At 38.0% G+C, this 17,754-nt stretch overlaps 1 protein-coding gene across 2 annotated transcripts in view; it reads left to right on the forward strand.

Moving 5' to 3' along the window:
• Nucleotides 1-13,431: 13,431 nt before the first annotated feature.
• Nucleotides 13,432-17,754, forward strand: part of LOC101747179 (proton-coupled amino acid transporter-like protein pathetic) — a 45,809-nt gene continuing 41,486 nt past the window's right edge. The window contains exon 1 of one of the 2 annotated variants that reach the window (XM_038014812.2): nucleotides 13,432-13,590. The gene's annotated coding sequence lies outside the window, so the exon portion shown is untranslated. The remainder of the gene's footprint in view (nucleotides 13,591-17,754) is intronic. The other variant, XM_012691974.4, reaches the window with a different exon arrangement.

The raw sequence follows: 17,754 nt of genomic DNA on the forward strand, positions 1-17,754 counted from the left end.
CTCAGCCAAGAGGGGTGGGATTTGCTAACAGCTGCCCGAGCGCCTCCGAAGGAGACCTAACAACTCAAGAGCAATTGCTTCGCGAATGAATCTACTACCGGATCGGAATCGCTATCCGCTGAGAAGATCCGGCGAGAAACTCAGCGGGCTGATGCATGGGCTAGGTTGCACGTCGACCTCTTTGTGGAGTTCGACGAGTACGGTTACTGGTGTCCCTAAGCCTGTTCCCAGTATTAGAGCTGAAGGCATCTAATGCAAAGGTTATTGGATCTGATGGATCCGTAAGGACGTGTCTAGGGCGTCGACGGTGACTGGCTCCTGCATGATCAGGATTCGGTGAGTAGTCAGCGGCGGCAACGATAAGGCGATTATCATGACGCATAGCTTATCGAAGTACCGTTCCGACGCTGACTTCATGTATTTCTGGATTGATTCAAGGCCCAGGTCGTCGTGTAGGTCAACGTTCCTCACGAACCACGTAGCCCCGACGGCTAACCTGCAAAAGCGGGATTGGAGGGTGTCGTCATTGGAGTTCTGTTTTGATGTTTAGATGTCCGAACGATCTGACGGCTCACCGGATGAGAATTTATATGGTTACTGATACTATTGAATATTACGTCAAGAATGCCACACCCATCTTGAGATATGAGGTCAAATTGTACTGAATAATAGTGTTGCGCGCTGGGGTTCGGGATAAATAAAGCTTCCAACGAAGTACAAATCTAAACTTTATTGAACACTTAGACTTACAGAGCACTTTACAACTCCGCTTCGCTTCAGGCGATCCGTTTGCAGTTTCGCTTCGAGTAGTTTCGATTACTAACTGCCTTTGTGTTATCTCTGTAAGGCTTTTATAGTTGACTAGCTGTATCTGCCCGCTTCGCTGGGCATTTAAAATTAGCATTATTATTTCTCACCCGCACAACGATTCTCATTATTAACGTCCCCGCAACTGGTGTAGGAAGTCCAACACTCATATAAATTTAAGCTTATCCATTAAGTACATGTATTTTCTACATGGATAACAAGTTTCAAGTCAATCGGATGTATGGTTCAGTAGTTATAATGGAAAATCCGTAAAAAACACTGTAGATTTATATATTAGTATACCTATAGATACGACATCATTAGTACTATCGAGAACATTCTTGACAGGTCAAGTAGCTTCGATACGTGTTTCCGCTATTTGACAATAGACGGCGTTGTACTTCTCGAGCGTTCTCGATTTTACTAGTTCCTTTGATATTCGCTTCCGCCATTCGACGACAGATGGCGGTGCTCTTACCGGCGTAGCAATAGCTATCGTATCTTTCAAACTACTCCCCGCTACTGCTTCTTTGCAGGGTAGTGGTTCTTACCCGTGCGGGTTCCCAAGACGCTCTATCCTCAGTAATGACGTCCTCAGTTAGTATTGAGCATGTGTTAATTAGCGTACTTAAATAGGCACAGTGACATCGCTCGATATAAATGCATCGGTCTTATTCTTTAAGCCACGTCGACTTCCAAAAGCCTTTTGCATTTTTTCTCATAAGTAAATCATTTTGAAGAACACTATGGCATTAATGCTTCTTACATTAAAAATAACGGTATTATTGTACTCCATCCCTTAATTTACACAAATCGGGACATATTCCCGAAACATCCTTCCTTAATGATTCTTTATTCTTTCACAGCCCACGCAAGTCTAATGATGGATTTGGATGCTTACAACATTAAAATGCGCTAACTACCAAAACTTCAAGTTTGTAGTCCCAGTGGCTTAGGCTCGGCGTTAATGAAGCAATCAGTCAATACTAGTTAAGCAATCATCTATGTATATAGATAGATTAATGTACACATAAAAGTAAACATTTTGAATTTAAAGCAAAATTTTCTTTAATTAATAAATGAGGTCCAGAAAGTTCATCGAGCTTCCGGAAAATGTATTACAGAACAGAAAGTGCAATGAGCGAAACTAAAATAATAGACCAGACTGAGATACTAAATGCTTTGATTGTACTACTACTAGAATCAAGCTAGATTTAATCTGCTTCAAATATGTTATAAATGTTGTACTTTGGGAGGTGTTACAGGAAAACGACTTCTTGCGTGTATTCCATGTTTAATAATCATCTTAATCCTAGTTTACAATTATGAAGAAGCCTGTGTTTCTGGGTAGTCCGCCTTATTAGGGAGACATACGAGATTACACCTATTAATTATGTTGTATACTAAATGCTATGCTAATTTGAAGTCGTCTTGGCCTAACAGATAAGACGTCCGGTGCATTCGTGTTGAGCGATGCACCGGTGTTCGAATCTCAGGCGGGTACCAATTTTTCTAATGAAATACGTACTCAGCAAATGTTCACGATTGATTTCCACGGTGAAGGAATAACATCGTGTAATAAAAATGAAACCCGCAAAATTTATAATTTGCGTAATTACTGGTGGTAGGACCTCTTGTGAGTCCGCGCGCGTGGGTACAACCACCCTGCCTATTTCTGCCGTGAAGCAATAATGCGTTTTGGTTTGAAGGGTGGGGCAGCCGTTGTAACTTACTTGAGACCTTAGAACTTATATCTCAAGGTGGGTGGCGCATTTACGGTGTGGATGTCTATGGGCTCCAGTAACCACTTAACACCAGGTGGGCTGTGAGCTCGTCCACCGATCTAAGCAATAAAAATATACTATGCTATGCTATGCTATAATATATAAGTATACACACTTTAATCCAACGAAAAAATTCGGCCATTAGCAAATTTTTCGCCAATTTCATACTGCTCAAAACTTCATTACCTGATGGAAATCTTCAAGGAGCTCATCTCCACGACAGACAGAGCGGACTCAAACTAGGTTACTGCAGTTACCCGACCATGTGTGCGTGAAGCGTTAAATTTCCATTGTGACGGTCGTACGACCATGACATGGTTTGGTGTTTGGACAAAATGAGCTAAGACAAAAACTGCTAACTGCTTTGTATGGTTGGCCGTATTTTGTAATCTCCCATTTGGAAATGAATATTTGCGACTTTTGTTTTCACGTGTTGCTTACATTTTTTTTTTTTATTGCTCACAACCCACCTGGTGTTAAGATGTTACTGGAGCCCATAGACATCTACAAGGTAAATGCACCACCCACCTTGAGATAAGTTCTAAGGTCTCAAGTATAGTAACAACGGCTGCCCTACCCTTCAAGCCAAAACGCATTACTGCTTCACGACAGAAACAGGCAGGGTGGTGGTACCTACCCGCGCGGACTCACAATAGGTCCTACCACCAGTAATTACGCAAATTATAATTTACATTACATACTGATCAGTGACCGATAGAATAAGCAACGCACCAGAAGCTTATATACAAGCTTGAATTAGCAGATATATATTTTCGGTAAAGTTAATATGTAATTATGAGGCCATTTCTATTTTATGTCTAACGGTTAACGCTTTATATTCATGGGTTGGAACTTAATTTCCTAATAGGTTTGTATCAAACGATACGACTATGTTGGTTTAAATAACTATACACACTAGAGGTCCCGCAGTAGTCGAAATTCGACTATAATTAATTGAAATTGTAAGTTTAACACTATTATGATTGTATTTTATACTTCTATAATCACAAATTTTGCCAAGGCTACACTATAAAAAATATTAATAAAGACAAACAATATTTAATCTATTCTCAATTTGACCACAGACGTCAAGAACAAAAGTTTGACAGTAAATAGTATGCATGCGTGTGTGCGTAAAATACATGGTATGTAGTGTGTGTAATGTTTTCTTTATTGATTTAATGTATCTTTATTGCATTATTTAAAAAAAAAATTTGCATTGTGCACTTCTTCTTTGTATTCTCTATAAGTGTGGAAAATTTCATACTCCTCCGTCCGCGCAATTTTCGTAAAAAGGGATAGAAAGTTTTTGCTTTACGTATTAATATATAAGATATGCACATATATATGAAAGCAAATGATCTTTCTCATGAATACGCAAAAACTAAAGTTTTGCTGCGAAAAAACTAAAGCTATTTTTATGTTATAGGTATTTCCAAATGTACCTATCTTACTTTGGTACTAGTATTTTATATATCGGCCTATTACATTACAAGTAGCAAATAATTAATCTCACACTAAATACCAACACAACTACAGGTACTGACTGCAAGCAATTGTGAAACGAGCGGTTCATTTTTGGAACGAAGTTCCTTATGGGACGATGCGGAGGGGTACCCTAGCCGGGAAAAAATGTCCGTAACGTAAGATTTTTATTATTTATGTATAATCTTAGTATGATCGCTATATAGTGTCTAATGTATAGTCTACGTGATGACGGTTATTATTATTATTCATATAAATAGCTGTTTCTTTGTATTTATTATTATATATTTTTTATAAATCATTGTGCATAAAATAAAGTTGATATCTTAGTAAAGTAGCTTTTTATTTTATTTTTATCAATAAAAAATGTATACCCGAATAATTATTTTCTTTATACCTCGAATAGAACTTAAAATTAATATTTTTATAATAAAAAAACTTCGTTCCTATCCGGTGTCCCACGACACCACACATCTTTTTTTATTCTATGAATATTTTATTAAATTATTATTATTTTTATTATTATAAACATTACTACATTTACTATCAGATACTTTATATTAAATATTACAAATAAACTCATCGAGTAAAGTTAAGGCTGTAAACATCACGTCTAAAACTATTAATATCAACTATACTATCAGTGTTATAAAATTCCCCAAAGCATACTTTCCGTGCAAGCCTCGAAGCCTTTCTTGACATAAACGGCTCGTCAAAATTCAGGGAGAATGTTCAAATTCACAGAAATTCAAGATGATAAAGTTCGGTAACACTGTATTCTCGAAAAAATCGTATCGTTCTAGACCCTTCCCAACTTTTTTTAAACATCTTAATAAATCCTTTTTATACTCCAGATTCCACTCTCAATACCTTAGTCCACGTTGCTATCCACACAGCCGAGGACAGGCAGGAATGGCGCAAGATAATGCAGAAGAAAGTCATTAGAAGAGGCCACGACCCTCAGCACTGAGGATTATCGACGCATGTAACACTTGTAAATTTTCTATTTACGGTCTAACAAAGTTCCTGCTGTACCGCAATATAAAGTCGAGTGATTCAAAAGCCTTTGGGCCATTTTTCTTAATATGGAGGTGAAATTTAATTCCCTGTCGACTTCTACATCAAGATCCCTAATAGAGTCAATTAATTTAAACTTACTATGATTTATTTTGTAGTTGTAACGAGGTCTAGTTTTTGTTCGAGAGAAATTAATTCAGTAGTAATATTTGGCCAGATCGAGGCCCATAATGTTGCCTAAGCACCATGAAACAAGACATTTAACAGGATTTTTACATCCATGAAAATCTTTGAGTCATCCGCAAACAGATAATGTCTTCAGTGGTGAAAGCAGTTCAATGTCCTTAAAATATTTTGGAAAACAGTGGACTAAAATCCCTGTGCTTCACCAATGACTGTCAAGAAAGGGTCGAAAAAACCGGACAATACATAATTAATTGTCGGGTCGGGACATCAGATGGGCACTAAGTTAGCAAAGACTAAATAATACCATTATCAGAGACCTCCTGCAGGAGGATTCTGTGATCCACGCTATCAAAGGCTATGCTAAAATCGGTATACAAAGCATCAACAGCCAAGTGGCTGTCAACCTCAACAGAAATTGCAATGATAAAATATATGTATTTCAAATTTGACGCCGAAAATCTAGACTGCGTGAAACCATATTGGTGAGGTCTTTTTAAATACCAGTTTTTAAATTCATTCCAATGCCTACCTATATTATTTTAAATCCCGCACATTTGGTTTAAATTTTTTTTAAAGAAATACGTACTTAAGCAAAACATGTGTTCACTATTGACACCACATCAAATAAATCTAAGAATAAATGGCGTTATTATTGGTCAGAGGACGTGTTGGAAGCCCGCATAGGTAGATACTACGACCTGACTGATCAGGTTTGAAGCATAAGACGACCGTTATACAATACAATTAAGACTTAGACCTCATCTCAAGATAAGATGCAGCATTCACATTCTCATAACTACTTAATACCATTTAAACAGAAAAAACTCAGCATCAATGCAAATGTAAGCAAAAAGGATACCTTGTTTAATATGCCCGAAACGTTCAAGCGTAAAAAGTCTCCACACGCGGTTTTTCCATTTGGAACCACAATTAAATACTACAAGGTAACATTTTGTCATTCATGACAGATATTCTTTGATTCAACGAGGAAACTACTCAAAGTCATACGCAAGTGATTCAGTCTTACTCATTGGTATCTATTCCATATTATCTTATCGGTTCTATTTGTTTATAAACACCTGAATGTATCTACGGAATAGGGGAATTCTAATTTTTCTAATGTTCGCACAGACTTTGCATACTCGACTAAAAGCAGCTTAATTAAATGTGACATCATTTTGGGGCTAAAAACCCATACGATTTTTTGCATGATATCTTTAGTTGTAATTGTCATTTAGCTTGATGAAAAGTTTTAATTAAGATACTTTATAGGGTTTTTTTTTTTTTTTTTTCCCTGCCTATGCTGATAGCCTTGAGAGGCTATTTCAGCTTCACCCTAACGTTTGTAGGTGAGCTCACGGGGCTCAACCGGAGAGTTGCTAACACTGACCCTAGCAAGAGCAGTGCTTCGCAGAATCTACCACCGGATCGGAAACGCGACCCACTGAGAAGATCCGGCGAGAAACTCAGTGGATTTTGTCTATGGGTTAGTTCGCTCGTCGAGCCCTTCGTCGCAAGCGACGGGTTCGACGAGGACGGTGACCGGTGCTTGTGGTGCCTAAAAGCACCGTTAATGGATCAGGAGGATCCGTAATGACGTGCTTTGGGCGACGTCGACAGTTTACCATTCGGTCTACTTGGTCGGGTATGTAATTTCCAGCGGCTACGATGAGAGGGTTCTCATGTCGTGCCGCCTTCTCAAAATGGCGCAGCGATGCCGACTGCAGATACTTACTAACTGAATCGAGCTCCAGGTCATCGTGGAGATCCACGTTCCTAAGGAACCAAGGCGCTCCGTTTATAGGGTGATTTTCAATATAAAACATCAATAACTCATAAGCATGTTGATTATTTTGCCCTTGTAGACAAATGAGGATACGGCCCAATAGTTGTGATTTCATATAACTTAGATCCTTTTGCAGCATTCTATTTATATTAGTTGTCCGTTATGATTGTCTCGTGAAATCTTAAACATACCCATATATCATTGCAGTTTCCGTTTTGTTTAAGTTATAGCAGTAAGTAATGGAATGTGCCCTACCATAGCCTGTCAAAACAAATATTTTGGATACAGTTAATGGCAGTAATGACTTTAAAAGAAACCAGTTGTGCATTTACGTTATCGATGACCTTAATGGTCTGACGGTGATCTTGACTTACTGTGCTCATGGTACATGGTATCTGCAATTACTTGTAGGAGTCAATTAGCTGTGCTTCAAGTACTTAGTAGAAATATTGATGTCAACTCCCTTATTGTAGCCGATGTTTTTTTTTTGTTTTTATTGCATAGATAGGTGGACGAGCTCACAGCCCACCTGGTGTTAAGTGGTTACTGGAGCTCATAGATATCTACAACGTAAATGCGCCACGCACCTTGAGATATAAGTTCTAAGGTCTCAGTATAGTTACAACGGCTGTCCCACACTTCAAATCGAAACGCATTACTGCTTCATGGCAGAAATAGGCAGGGTGGTGGTACCTACCCATGCGGAGCCAAGAGGTCCTACCACCAGTAATGTCGCAAATTACAATTTGGCGGATTTGATTTTTATTACACGATGTTATTCCTTCACCGTGGAAGTCAATCGTGAACATTTGTCAAGTACGTATTTCATTAGAAAAATTGGTACCCGCCTGCAGGAATGGAACACCGGTGAATCGCTAGATACGAATGCACCGGGACGTCTTATCCTTTAGGCCACGAAGACGATGTGAACAAGTCCCCAGATCCAGACAACGGATTAGTGAACAACCACCGGTTGTTTTTTCGGATCCTCTCGATCCACCCTTGGCGGTTTTCACGCACCGCTCACTGTTCAGATTTCGACGTGCAACTTGACCCGTAAGACACAGCCTACTGAGCTTCTTGCCGGATCTTTGGAGTGGGTCCCTATTCCGATTCTACCACTACAGCAAAGTACTGCACCCGCTAGGGCGAATGTAAATTAAAATAAAGCAAATTGTTTCAGCCTGAGCCCCTTGATCTCGCCCATCGGTCAAGGAGAAGCCAGAATAGCACCTTGAGCTTACTATCAAATGGCATGAAAAAAACGTCTGATGCTTCTGATCTCGTATGTACTGAACCTATATCAGCAAGCTTTTTGCCTTCAAAAGTGAACATACGGCCCAATTGTAAGGGGTATTCTCACCGTCGTATGTCGAAAGAGCACAACTAAACCGCCGTAACATTAATTTTAATCGCCATGTAAATTTAGTTGGACGTTAAAGTCTCTGTTTTATAGGTAATTGAAATTGAAAATTGACTATCAAACAACTTTTATTTGTACAAAACAAAGCGGTAACGAAAGTGAAGAAATTTTCAACTTTCCATTGCCGTGTTTATTTGATTTATTTTTAGTACTTAGTACCGAGACCGAGAGTACTCGATAAACATTATGTTCACGCTTTCTTAGTGGAACGGGGTGTAACAGATCACGCACCGGAGAGTAGAGTATTGGATGCCTATTTTAATCGTTCGAGATCCAACAAATTCTACAGCAAATTAATAATTTCAATTGACTGTCGTCATTTTTGTTCTACTTTCAAACCCAACAAAGACCTTCCCCTTTTCGACCCTCATTTGAAGAAGGATAAATTAATCCGCTCAAAAAACATCGGGAGGGGAGTACCAGATCATACCAAAGCCTAAAGGGCCATAATGAGCGCAGTGGTTCCAAATATTAAAAGCAAACTGTGAATGCTATGCTAAAAAGGAGACAAGGGATTTTTTTTGTATTGCTTAGATGGGTGGACGAGCTCACAGTTCATCTGGTTAAGTGGTCACTGGAGCCCATAGACATCTACAACATAAAGCGCCATCCACCTTGAGATATAAGTTCTAAGGTCTCAGTATAGTTACAACGGCTGCCCCACCCTTCAAACCGAAACACATTACTGCTTCACGACAGAAACAGGCGGGGTGGTGGCACCTACCAGTGCGGACTCATAAGAGGTCCTACCACCAGTAAGTAACAATTTCAAACTAAACTCCTCACTAAACTCCTAACTAAATTAAACTAAACTAAAACTCTATTCCTCAGTGCTCTCTCGAAAATGCAATAAACTTAATATTTCTTACTTCTATCAGATAGGTAGTATCAAAGTAGTTCTAATAAATGGGTATATTAACTGACTTTTATCTGATAACCACAGCGAAGTATTGCGTGTGTCCACTACTCGTCGTGGCCTAAGAAATAAGATGCCCGATGTTTTATTTTTTATTGCCCTTGTAGGCAGACGAGCATGCGGCCCACCTGATGGTGAGTGGTTACCGCCGCCCATGGACTTCAGCAATGACAGGGGCAGAGCCAAGCCGCTGCCTACTGCGATGTACCCGTATTCATATGTGGCTATGCCGACTCGAATTCCCGAGGCATGTACCAAGAAGGAAGTAGGAACTACAAAGGGTTAAAATTTAATTTATCAAAAAAAACGGTTGAAGCTTTAGATGGCCGCTTTAAATTATAATTGAGACTAGAGGTCCCGCAGTAGTCGAAATACGACTATAATTAATTGGAATTGTAAGTTTGTACACTACTATGATTGTATTTTATACTTCTATAATCACAAATTTCGCCAAGGTTACACTATAAAAATATTAACAAAGACAAACAATATTTTATCTATTCTCGATTTGACAACAGACGTCAAGAACAAAAGTTTGACAATAAATAGTATGCATGCGTGTGTGCGTCAAATACATGGTATGTAGTGTGTGTAATGTTTTCTTTATTGATCTAATGTATCTTTTATGCATTATTTAAAAAAATATTAGCTTTGTGCACTTCTTCTCTATATTCTCTATAAGTGTAAAAAATTTTATACTCCTCCGTCCGCACAATTTTCGTAAAAAGGGATACAAAGTTTTTGCTTCACGTATTAATATATAGATACCTACGTCATATATTAAGATTTGGCGACGGCTTTGTCACTGCTGCTTCTGTCACTTCCTAACACCAAAACGTGCGGGCTTGAGGAAATTACTAACCACATAAAACCATTTTTTCCTGACTAATAGCAATCTATTGTCAGTGTATTGTAGCTATTTACAAATTCACATATTCAAATTCACATTTAACTAAAAATGTTTTAATTCTCTCTTGTTTTCTGTTTTTCATTCTTAACTATTAGCTGCTGGCTAAGGAAGTAGTCCAGCTATGCTGTAACTAGGGATCTCACAGGGCTATACCGGAGAGAATGTATTAGTAGGAGCAGCGCTTCGTAGAATCTACCACCGGATCCAAATCGTGACTCATTGATAAGATCCGGTGAGAAGTCGTCGTGGCCTAAAGGATAAGACGTCCGGTGTATTCGAATCTCGCTGGCGGGTACCAATTTTTCTAATGAAATACGTACTCAACAAATGTTCACGATTTACTTCCACGGTGAAGGAATAACATCGTGCAATAAAAATCAAACCCGCAAAATAATAATTTGCGTAATTACTGGTGGTTGGACCTCTTGTGAGTCCGCACGGGTGGGTACCACCGCCCCGCCTGTTTCTGCCGTGAAGCATGATGCATTTCGGTTTGAAGGCTGGGGCAGCCGTTGTGACTATACTGAGAACTATATCTCAAGGTGTGTGGCGCATTTACGTTGTAGATGTGTATGGGCTCCAGTAACCACTTAACACCAGGTGGGCTGTGAGCTCGTCTACACATCTAAGCAAAAAAAAAAAAACAGTGCTCTGTGACACTGGATTAGTTTGCTCTTTGAATTATTCGTGAAAACAAATTTTCAATTAATGCCATTGATTACCATTAACACAATAGCCTCAGATTATCAATACCCTTCCTCTTCACTACTGGGCCAATGTCCAAAGTTATAGATTTTCTACAGATAGAACTAATGTATCTTACACTTCATTAATGTGACACTTTGGCAAAGGTTCATAAGCGTAAGTGATAAGTATCTGAATAAAGACCGGTCTATATGCTTTGTTGACGTCATAATAAAACCCAAGAAAGTGGTCTTTAGATATATGAAGTCTGGAATAATTTAAAAATCCTTAAGGGCACGAAGTATTTCATATAGCTAAATATAACCCCGTAAGAATATAACAATTATTTTTTTACCTTTGCCTCTAATCGACTCCATAGTGTCTGCACAGTATTTAACCTGCGTGACCCCTCCTTTTCTCTTACATTCTATCCTTTATTTGAACTTACATCCGTCCACAAAATTACCGTTATTTTATTTATTTTCAATCCTTCCTCATTACACCGACGTAACATGCCCTTTTAGTCGCTTTTGAAAAAAACATATTTTTCATTGTGCAATGTCAATACTACCCTTCACTTTGAAATATTTGATGGAAGTTTTAGATATATTGAAATAAGGTATATCATTAGCCTTCGGATTGGAAGGCGTTATAAGTAGGTCATTGTTGCAACTCACAAACAAACCTTTCCGCTGTTCACATAAAAATGGCAAAATCTGGTCTGTTTACTGGTGGTAAGACCTCTTGCTTACTAGTGGTAGGACCTCTTGTGAGTTCACATGAGTACCACCACCCTGCCTATTTTTGCCGTGAAGCAGTAATGCGTTTTGGCTTAAAGGGTGGGGCAGCTGTTGTAACTATATTGAGACCTTAGAACTCATATCTCCAGGTGAGTGGCGCATTTACGTTGTAATTGTCTATGGGCTCCAGTAACCACTTAACACCAGATGGGCTGTGAACTCGTTCATCTCTCCAAGCAATAAAAAAAAATTTATCAACATTTTAATGGTCGTGAGACGGCAACCAAGTCATATGATGACATCAGATGCGGTTCAATGACATTTAAGTGAAGCGGAGGTAAAGGGAAAACTTAGCCCCCACCAACATTCACATTCAAATCTTGAAGTCCTTGCACTCATTAGCCATAAGTTACTCAAGTGCATTCTTTGAGATTCTGAATATATGGCTCTTTTGTGTTCAGGTAATGTTTAGTTCCTAAGATGTTTTATTGGGCATTACTACACGTTTACTTCTCTTTATTTCGCTCAATGCAATTCTTTCTATTATACTAAGCTAGTACAGGTTGGTCATGCATAATAATATGCTTTGAGTAAAATAAATAAAACCCAAAAATTCTGTCAAGAAAAGGCCATATTGTTACTCCAAAGTACGCTGATGATGTCTGTCACACAAATATGTACTGCAGACAATAACTATTAGTTGGGTTGAAAGCAACAGCTTGCGCTGACGTGAAGTTATTTTAACGAGAATGGAGATATAATGAAGAATCTGTGCTGAACTAGAATATACAGTGAAAGAAGAAGTATTTTTCTTCGAAAAGGCTTCTGCTATTTAGGTAAATGCTATTTAGGTAAAGTATTTTGTTCGAAATATATGTCCCTTTTGCGTTAACAAGGGACATAGGTATCAAACCGGTCCCTTTTTTGCAGGTCTCTATAGTAACGCTTTAAATGAAGTCTACATTTTTCGCATTCTGAAATAGAACTTCTTGTTTGGTGGCAGCTACATCTGATTTACATTACGATAACTTAACTACATTATTTACTAGCGATCCGCCCTCGCTTCGCTTCGGAAACTGTAATTTATTATTGATTTCTCCACTATTTAATGGATGTTATTATACGTATGAACCTTCCTATTCAATTACTCTATCTATAAAAAAAAACCGCATCAAAATCCGTTGCGTAGTTTTAAAGATTTAAGCATACATAGGGACAGACAGATATAGGGACAGAAAAAGCGACTTTGTTTTATACTATGTAGTTATAAAACTGTGAGATCTGATTATTATGTCACGGGGTCTGGGTTCGGATCTCTGTTGAAATGATTATGAGTTTTTATGCTTGTCTCTTTTGTTTGCAGTGCCCGTAACACAGGAGAAAATCCTTGCATGAGAATGTTAACTGTGACACTTTGTGATTTTTTTCATACATACATTGACAAAATACTTAATATGATTTTTACCTTACGAAAACCTAATTAATATTTCACGGTACATTAAGTAATATCCTTATTTCATTAATTAAAAAAAAACTTTTTATCAAACAAGCTGCGGGTATGTAAAATTAAGTGAAAAGCCCTTACCGAAACACAAGACCTACCCCGTTGTTTTAGTTTCCAAATGATTGTCAATGAAAAAGTTGAGGATCTACGGTTCGAATAGATCTTTTAAGGCTGGTTGTTGAGGAATTGCGTTGACGCAGGTTTCGCACATGTAGTTCAGCCAGTAGGACAGTGGCAGTCGTCGGGCGCTGTCAATAAATTGAACCTCTATAAATTATTGTGCGGTTTGGCGCGTAGTGATGTGCTCACGGTGTATTGAGATTTCGAAAAATTTTAATTGACAGTAAGGTAATTTTTTTTTTAATTTTATTATTAACAAATAGAGATTTTATTAAGATTATTTCAATAAATTTTAATCGCTTAAAACGTTTACAATATAAATTTAAGGAAAATTCGCGAAACATTTTAAAACATGCATGCATTAATTTATAAACAAAAACAAAATAGGAATGAATTTTTTTTTATTATATGCATTTAATTATTACTCTATGCAATATTTGCTTTTGCATAATAACTTGTTAGTTAATAAATGCATGAAATCTTCAATAGGCCAAGGCTGTTTTAAACGCGCGGCTAATATGTATAAATAGCAGTTAAGGAAACCAGTTTTATCTAAAACTATTGAAAGTAAACGTATTTTAGTTTATTTTTGCTTATTTTATTTCTAATACAGGTATGCTGCATTTGTTATTATCACCTTCTAGTCTAGTTTTTTCTGCAAATTAATCATACAACTCATACTTTTTATCTTTTTAAAGCCGAAATACCCGGCTTTGTCCAGGACATATCATTTAACACGATAAAACAGTATTCAATACATTAATCCAAAATATAAATTATATTTGTGTTGCCTTTTTGTAAACTTCAATTTATTAATACCTTTTTTTTTATTTTTATTGTCAAGGTGGATGGATGAGGTCACGGTCTACCTGGTGTTAAGTAGATCCACTTAGTCCACCTGGTGTTGTGTGGTTACCGGAGCCCATAGACATCTGTAAATGCCGCCACCTTCCTTGAGACAAGGTCCCGGTTTTTACAGTACAATGGCTGCACCATCCTTCGAACTAAAAAGTATTACTGCTTCACGGCAGAAAAAAGCAGGGTGGTCGTACCTAACCCTGTGGACTCACAAGCATTCTACCACCAGTAATTACGCAAATCATATTTTTTGCGAGTTTGATTTTTGGGTGGAAGTCATACGTGAACATATGTTAAGTACGTATTACATTACAAAAATTAGTGCCCGCCTGTGGGATTCGAACACCGGTGTAGTTGCATAATGCATCGGGCATCTTATCCTTTAGGCCACGGCGACTTCATAATTTATATTCATAGGTTTTTTTTCTATGTTCGTTTTCTACTCAGGTGCCATGTTACTGGTGGAAACTTGTTTAGTTTTTGTTTACCTATTTTTACCTATATCGATGTACTTTTTCAGTTAGTGTCCCAAATCTATATATATAAAAATGAAACCCGTTTTCCGTTGTCACGACATAACATGAAAACGGCTTGACCGATTTGGATTATTTTTTTTTGTAGTTTTCTAATACTCTGTACAAGGTTCTTACGGAAACAAATATTAAGAAAATCTCTCAGAAATATTGAAAAATATACATTTAATTTTGCATATTTATTTGTGAACTATTCCACGCGAACGAAGTCGTGGGCAAAAGCTAGTATATAAATAAAAGCTAAAAAATAAATAAATCTTTATACACAAACATTATATATACAAAGCCTTCTCATTTATAATATTAGTCTAAGTAGTATTGGCTAAAATTTCTCACGCTCTGTGAGTATCTGCAAAAATATGAGTAAATCCGAAATACTAATTTAAAAAAACAAATTTTCTTATTAAACATATGTTATTTTAATTATCATTTACATAGATATTCCGAAAAGTACTTCGACGAAACATATAAAGTGCCTCATTAGTTTTATTTGCTGTAATATTTATATTCATTTTGCAAAACTCATGAATTAATTTGAATATGTAACAATTAACATATGCTTTGTTCATACGTTTTGACACTGAAAAATATTCGTTGTATTACATTTTTAAATGTTCACGGAAATAAATGGTTAATGTGTAGTACAAAATAGATTACAATATGAATTTAATTTACCATTATCCTTATGGTTAGGTAGCTAATTCTGCCGTGAAGTAATCGTGGGTCCCCTTTGAAGGGTGGTACAGTGTTCCTACACAACAATGAGACTTGGGTGTCATCCTTCTCCTCCTCTTTGTATTCACATTCCTCATATCTAAGAGTCGTAACCATCTTCTCCCATTATCCTTCTCTGGTTGATGTTTCGTCATCTTCCTCTATTCTCGGCAGTGTGTATCGTAAGCTGTGGTATCTAGAGTGGTGCGAATTTGGTCAGACCAGCGCATTGGATTGCGGCCACGAGATTTTTTGCTTGCATTCTTGCCAGTTTCTAACAATTGTTCAAGATAGTTATCGCTTTTTTCTGGCAATGTGACCGAAGAACTCAAATCTATGGCCCCGGGTAATAATAACTTGAGATCAGTTGGGCCTAAACTTTTTCACCCTTTGCAACAGATGATATCCATAAGCTCATATCTTGCAGATCTTCAATACTATACGTAGACAGTATGTAGCTAGTCTAGCTAGTAGCTAACCTAGGGTTTGCGAATGTGATGGAATATAACGCGTTTCGAATTTTTTTATCAAATGAGCTAGGGTGTTCCCAGCTAAATAGATTTTAAATAATCAGTTAGAAGCTGTGGACTATATAAGAACAGAACATAATTACTGATTCGCAAAATTAAACCAATTAAACCAGCGAACTGTGATCGTCAACTAGCCATTGTTAGTTTTAGGGAATATTTTTTTTTATTGTTGAGATATTTGGACGAGCTCACAGCCCACCTAGTGTTAAGTGATAACTGGAGCCCATAGACATCTACAACGTAGACGCGCCACCCACCTTGAGATACAAGTTCTAAAGTCCCAGTATAGTTACAACGACTGCCCTACCCTTCAAACCGAAACGCATTATTGATTCAGGACAGAAATAGGCAGGGCGGCGGTACCTATCCGCGCGGACTCACAAGTGGTCCTTCCCACCTGTAAAAAATAAGCGTATTGTGACCCCCCGAAGGTTAATGGTCATCCTGTCTATTTTTGATACGCGGCAGCTTAGAAGCGCTTCCTATTCGTATGGTAGAAAAGCCACTAAGAAATACAATCGAAAATTCGACCTCATGTCTCAAGGCGGTTGGTGATATTTAAGTTGTGATATCTTTGGGATCGGCTAAGCACTTAACATAAAGTATTCCGTGGTCACGATCAAAAATACAATTAAAAAAACTTTACTTAGAATCCCATCAAATATTTTGAGGAAATTACCATAATAAAACCACAACATTAACATTTAACGTTCGAATTGGGAAGTCCTGTTACAGCACCGTAAAACGTGACGTACACGAACTTATCAGAGCGCTGTACCTTCTCAATACGCACAAGGTAATTAATGCAAATTGAACGACTGTAGGACCATTGTAGGCTGAGCTATGACTAAGACGCGAAACTTTAACGAAATCGGCTGTGACGCATAATTTACCACAGTCGAATCCTAGCTACGGTATTACTTTTAGCTTTGGCGTTCCTAAGCCAATACATCAGCCAGCTGAGTTTATCGCCGGATCTTCTTAGCAGGTCACGATTCTGATCCGTTAGTAGATTAATTCGCGAAGCAGTTGCTCTTAAGTTGTTAGGTCTCCTTTGCGGGCGCTCGGGCAACTGTTAGCAAATCCCTTCCCTCCTGACTGAGCCTTTGCTCGCCCACCAGTCCTGGTGAAACTGGAAAGGCCTACGGGCCACCAATAATCCTTCCTTCCTAAAAAAAGCTTTGGCATTTTATTGCAAAATTTATAAGATCTGAATGTTCTCTCGGATTCCGCAATCAAATGCCACGGTGCTCCTTCAGATATATGTGATGTTTACGACATTTATGGAAACTACTCTACGATGTGCAAAGGTTTGGCTCCGCCCTTGACATTTCCGATGTCCGTTGACATCAGACTAGCAGCAAAAATTCATTACAATTTACGCTGCCGATAAACTTTCTTAGACTGCTTCTCTGTTTTTTCTGGTTGTACTACTTTTGGCAGCGGTATTCCTTTTTCTCTACCTATTTGCTGGTAGCCTATGGGGCTATTCCACCAGCTACAAACCAGAAGGATGAGCTCATGAGACTTTAACTTGAAAGAGTTTTTTTTTATTTTTTTATTGCATATATGGGTGGACGGGCTCACAGCCCACCTGGTGTTAATTGGTTACCGGAGCCCATATACATATTTATCGTAAATGCGCCACCCACCTTGAGATATGAGTTTTAAGGCCTCAGTATAGTTACAACGGCTGTCCCACCCTTCAAACCGAAACGCATTACTGCTTCACGGTTGAAATGGGCAGGGTGGTGGTA

Source organism: Bombyx mori, chromosome 13, assembly GCF_030269925.1.
Source record: "Bombyx mori chromosome 13, ASM3026992v2".
NCBI lineage: Eukaryota > Metazoa > Arthropoda > Insecta > Lepidoptera > Bombycidae > Bombyx > Bombyx mori.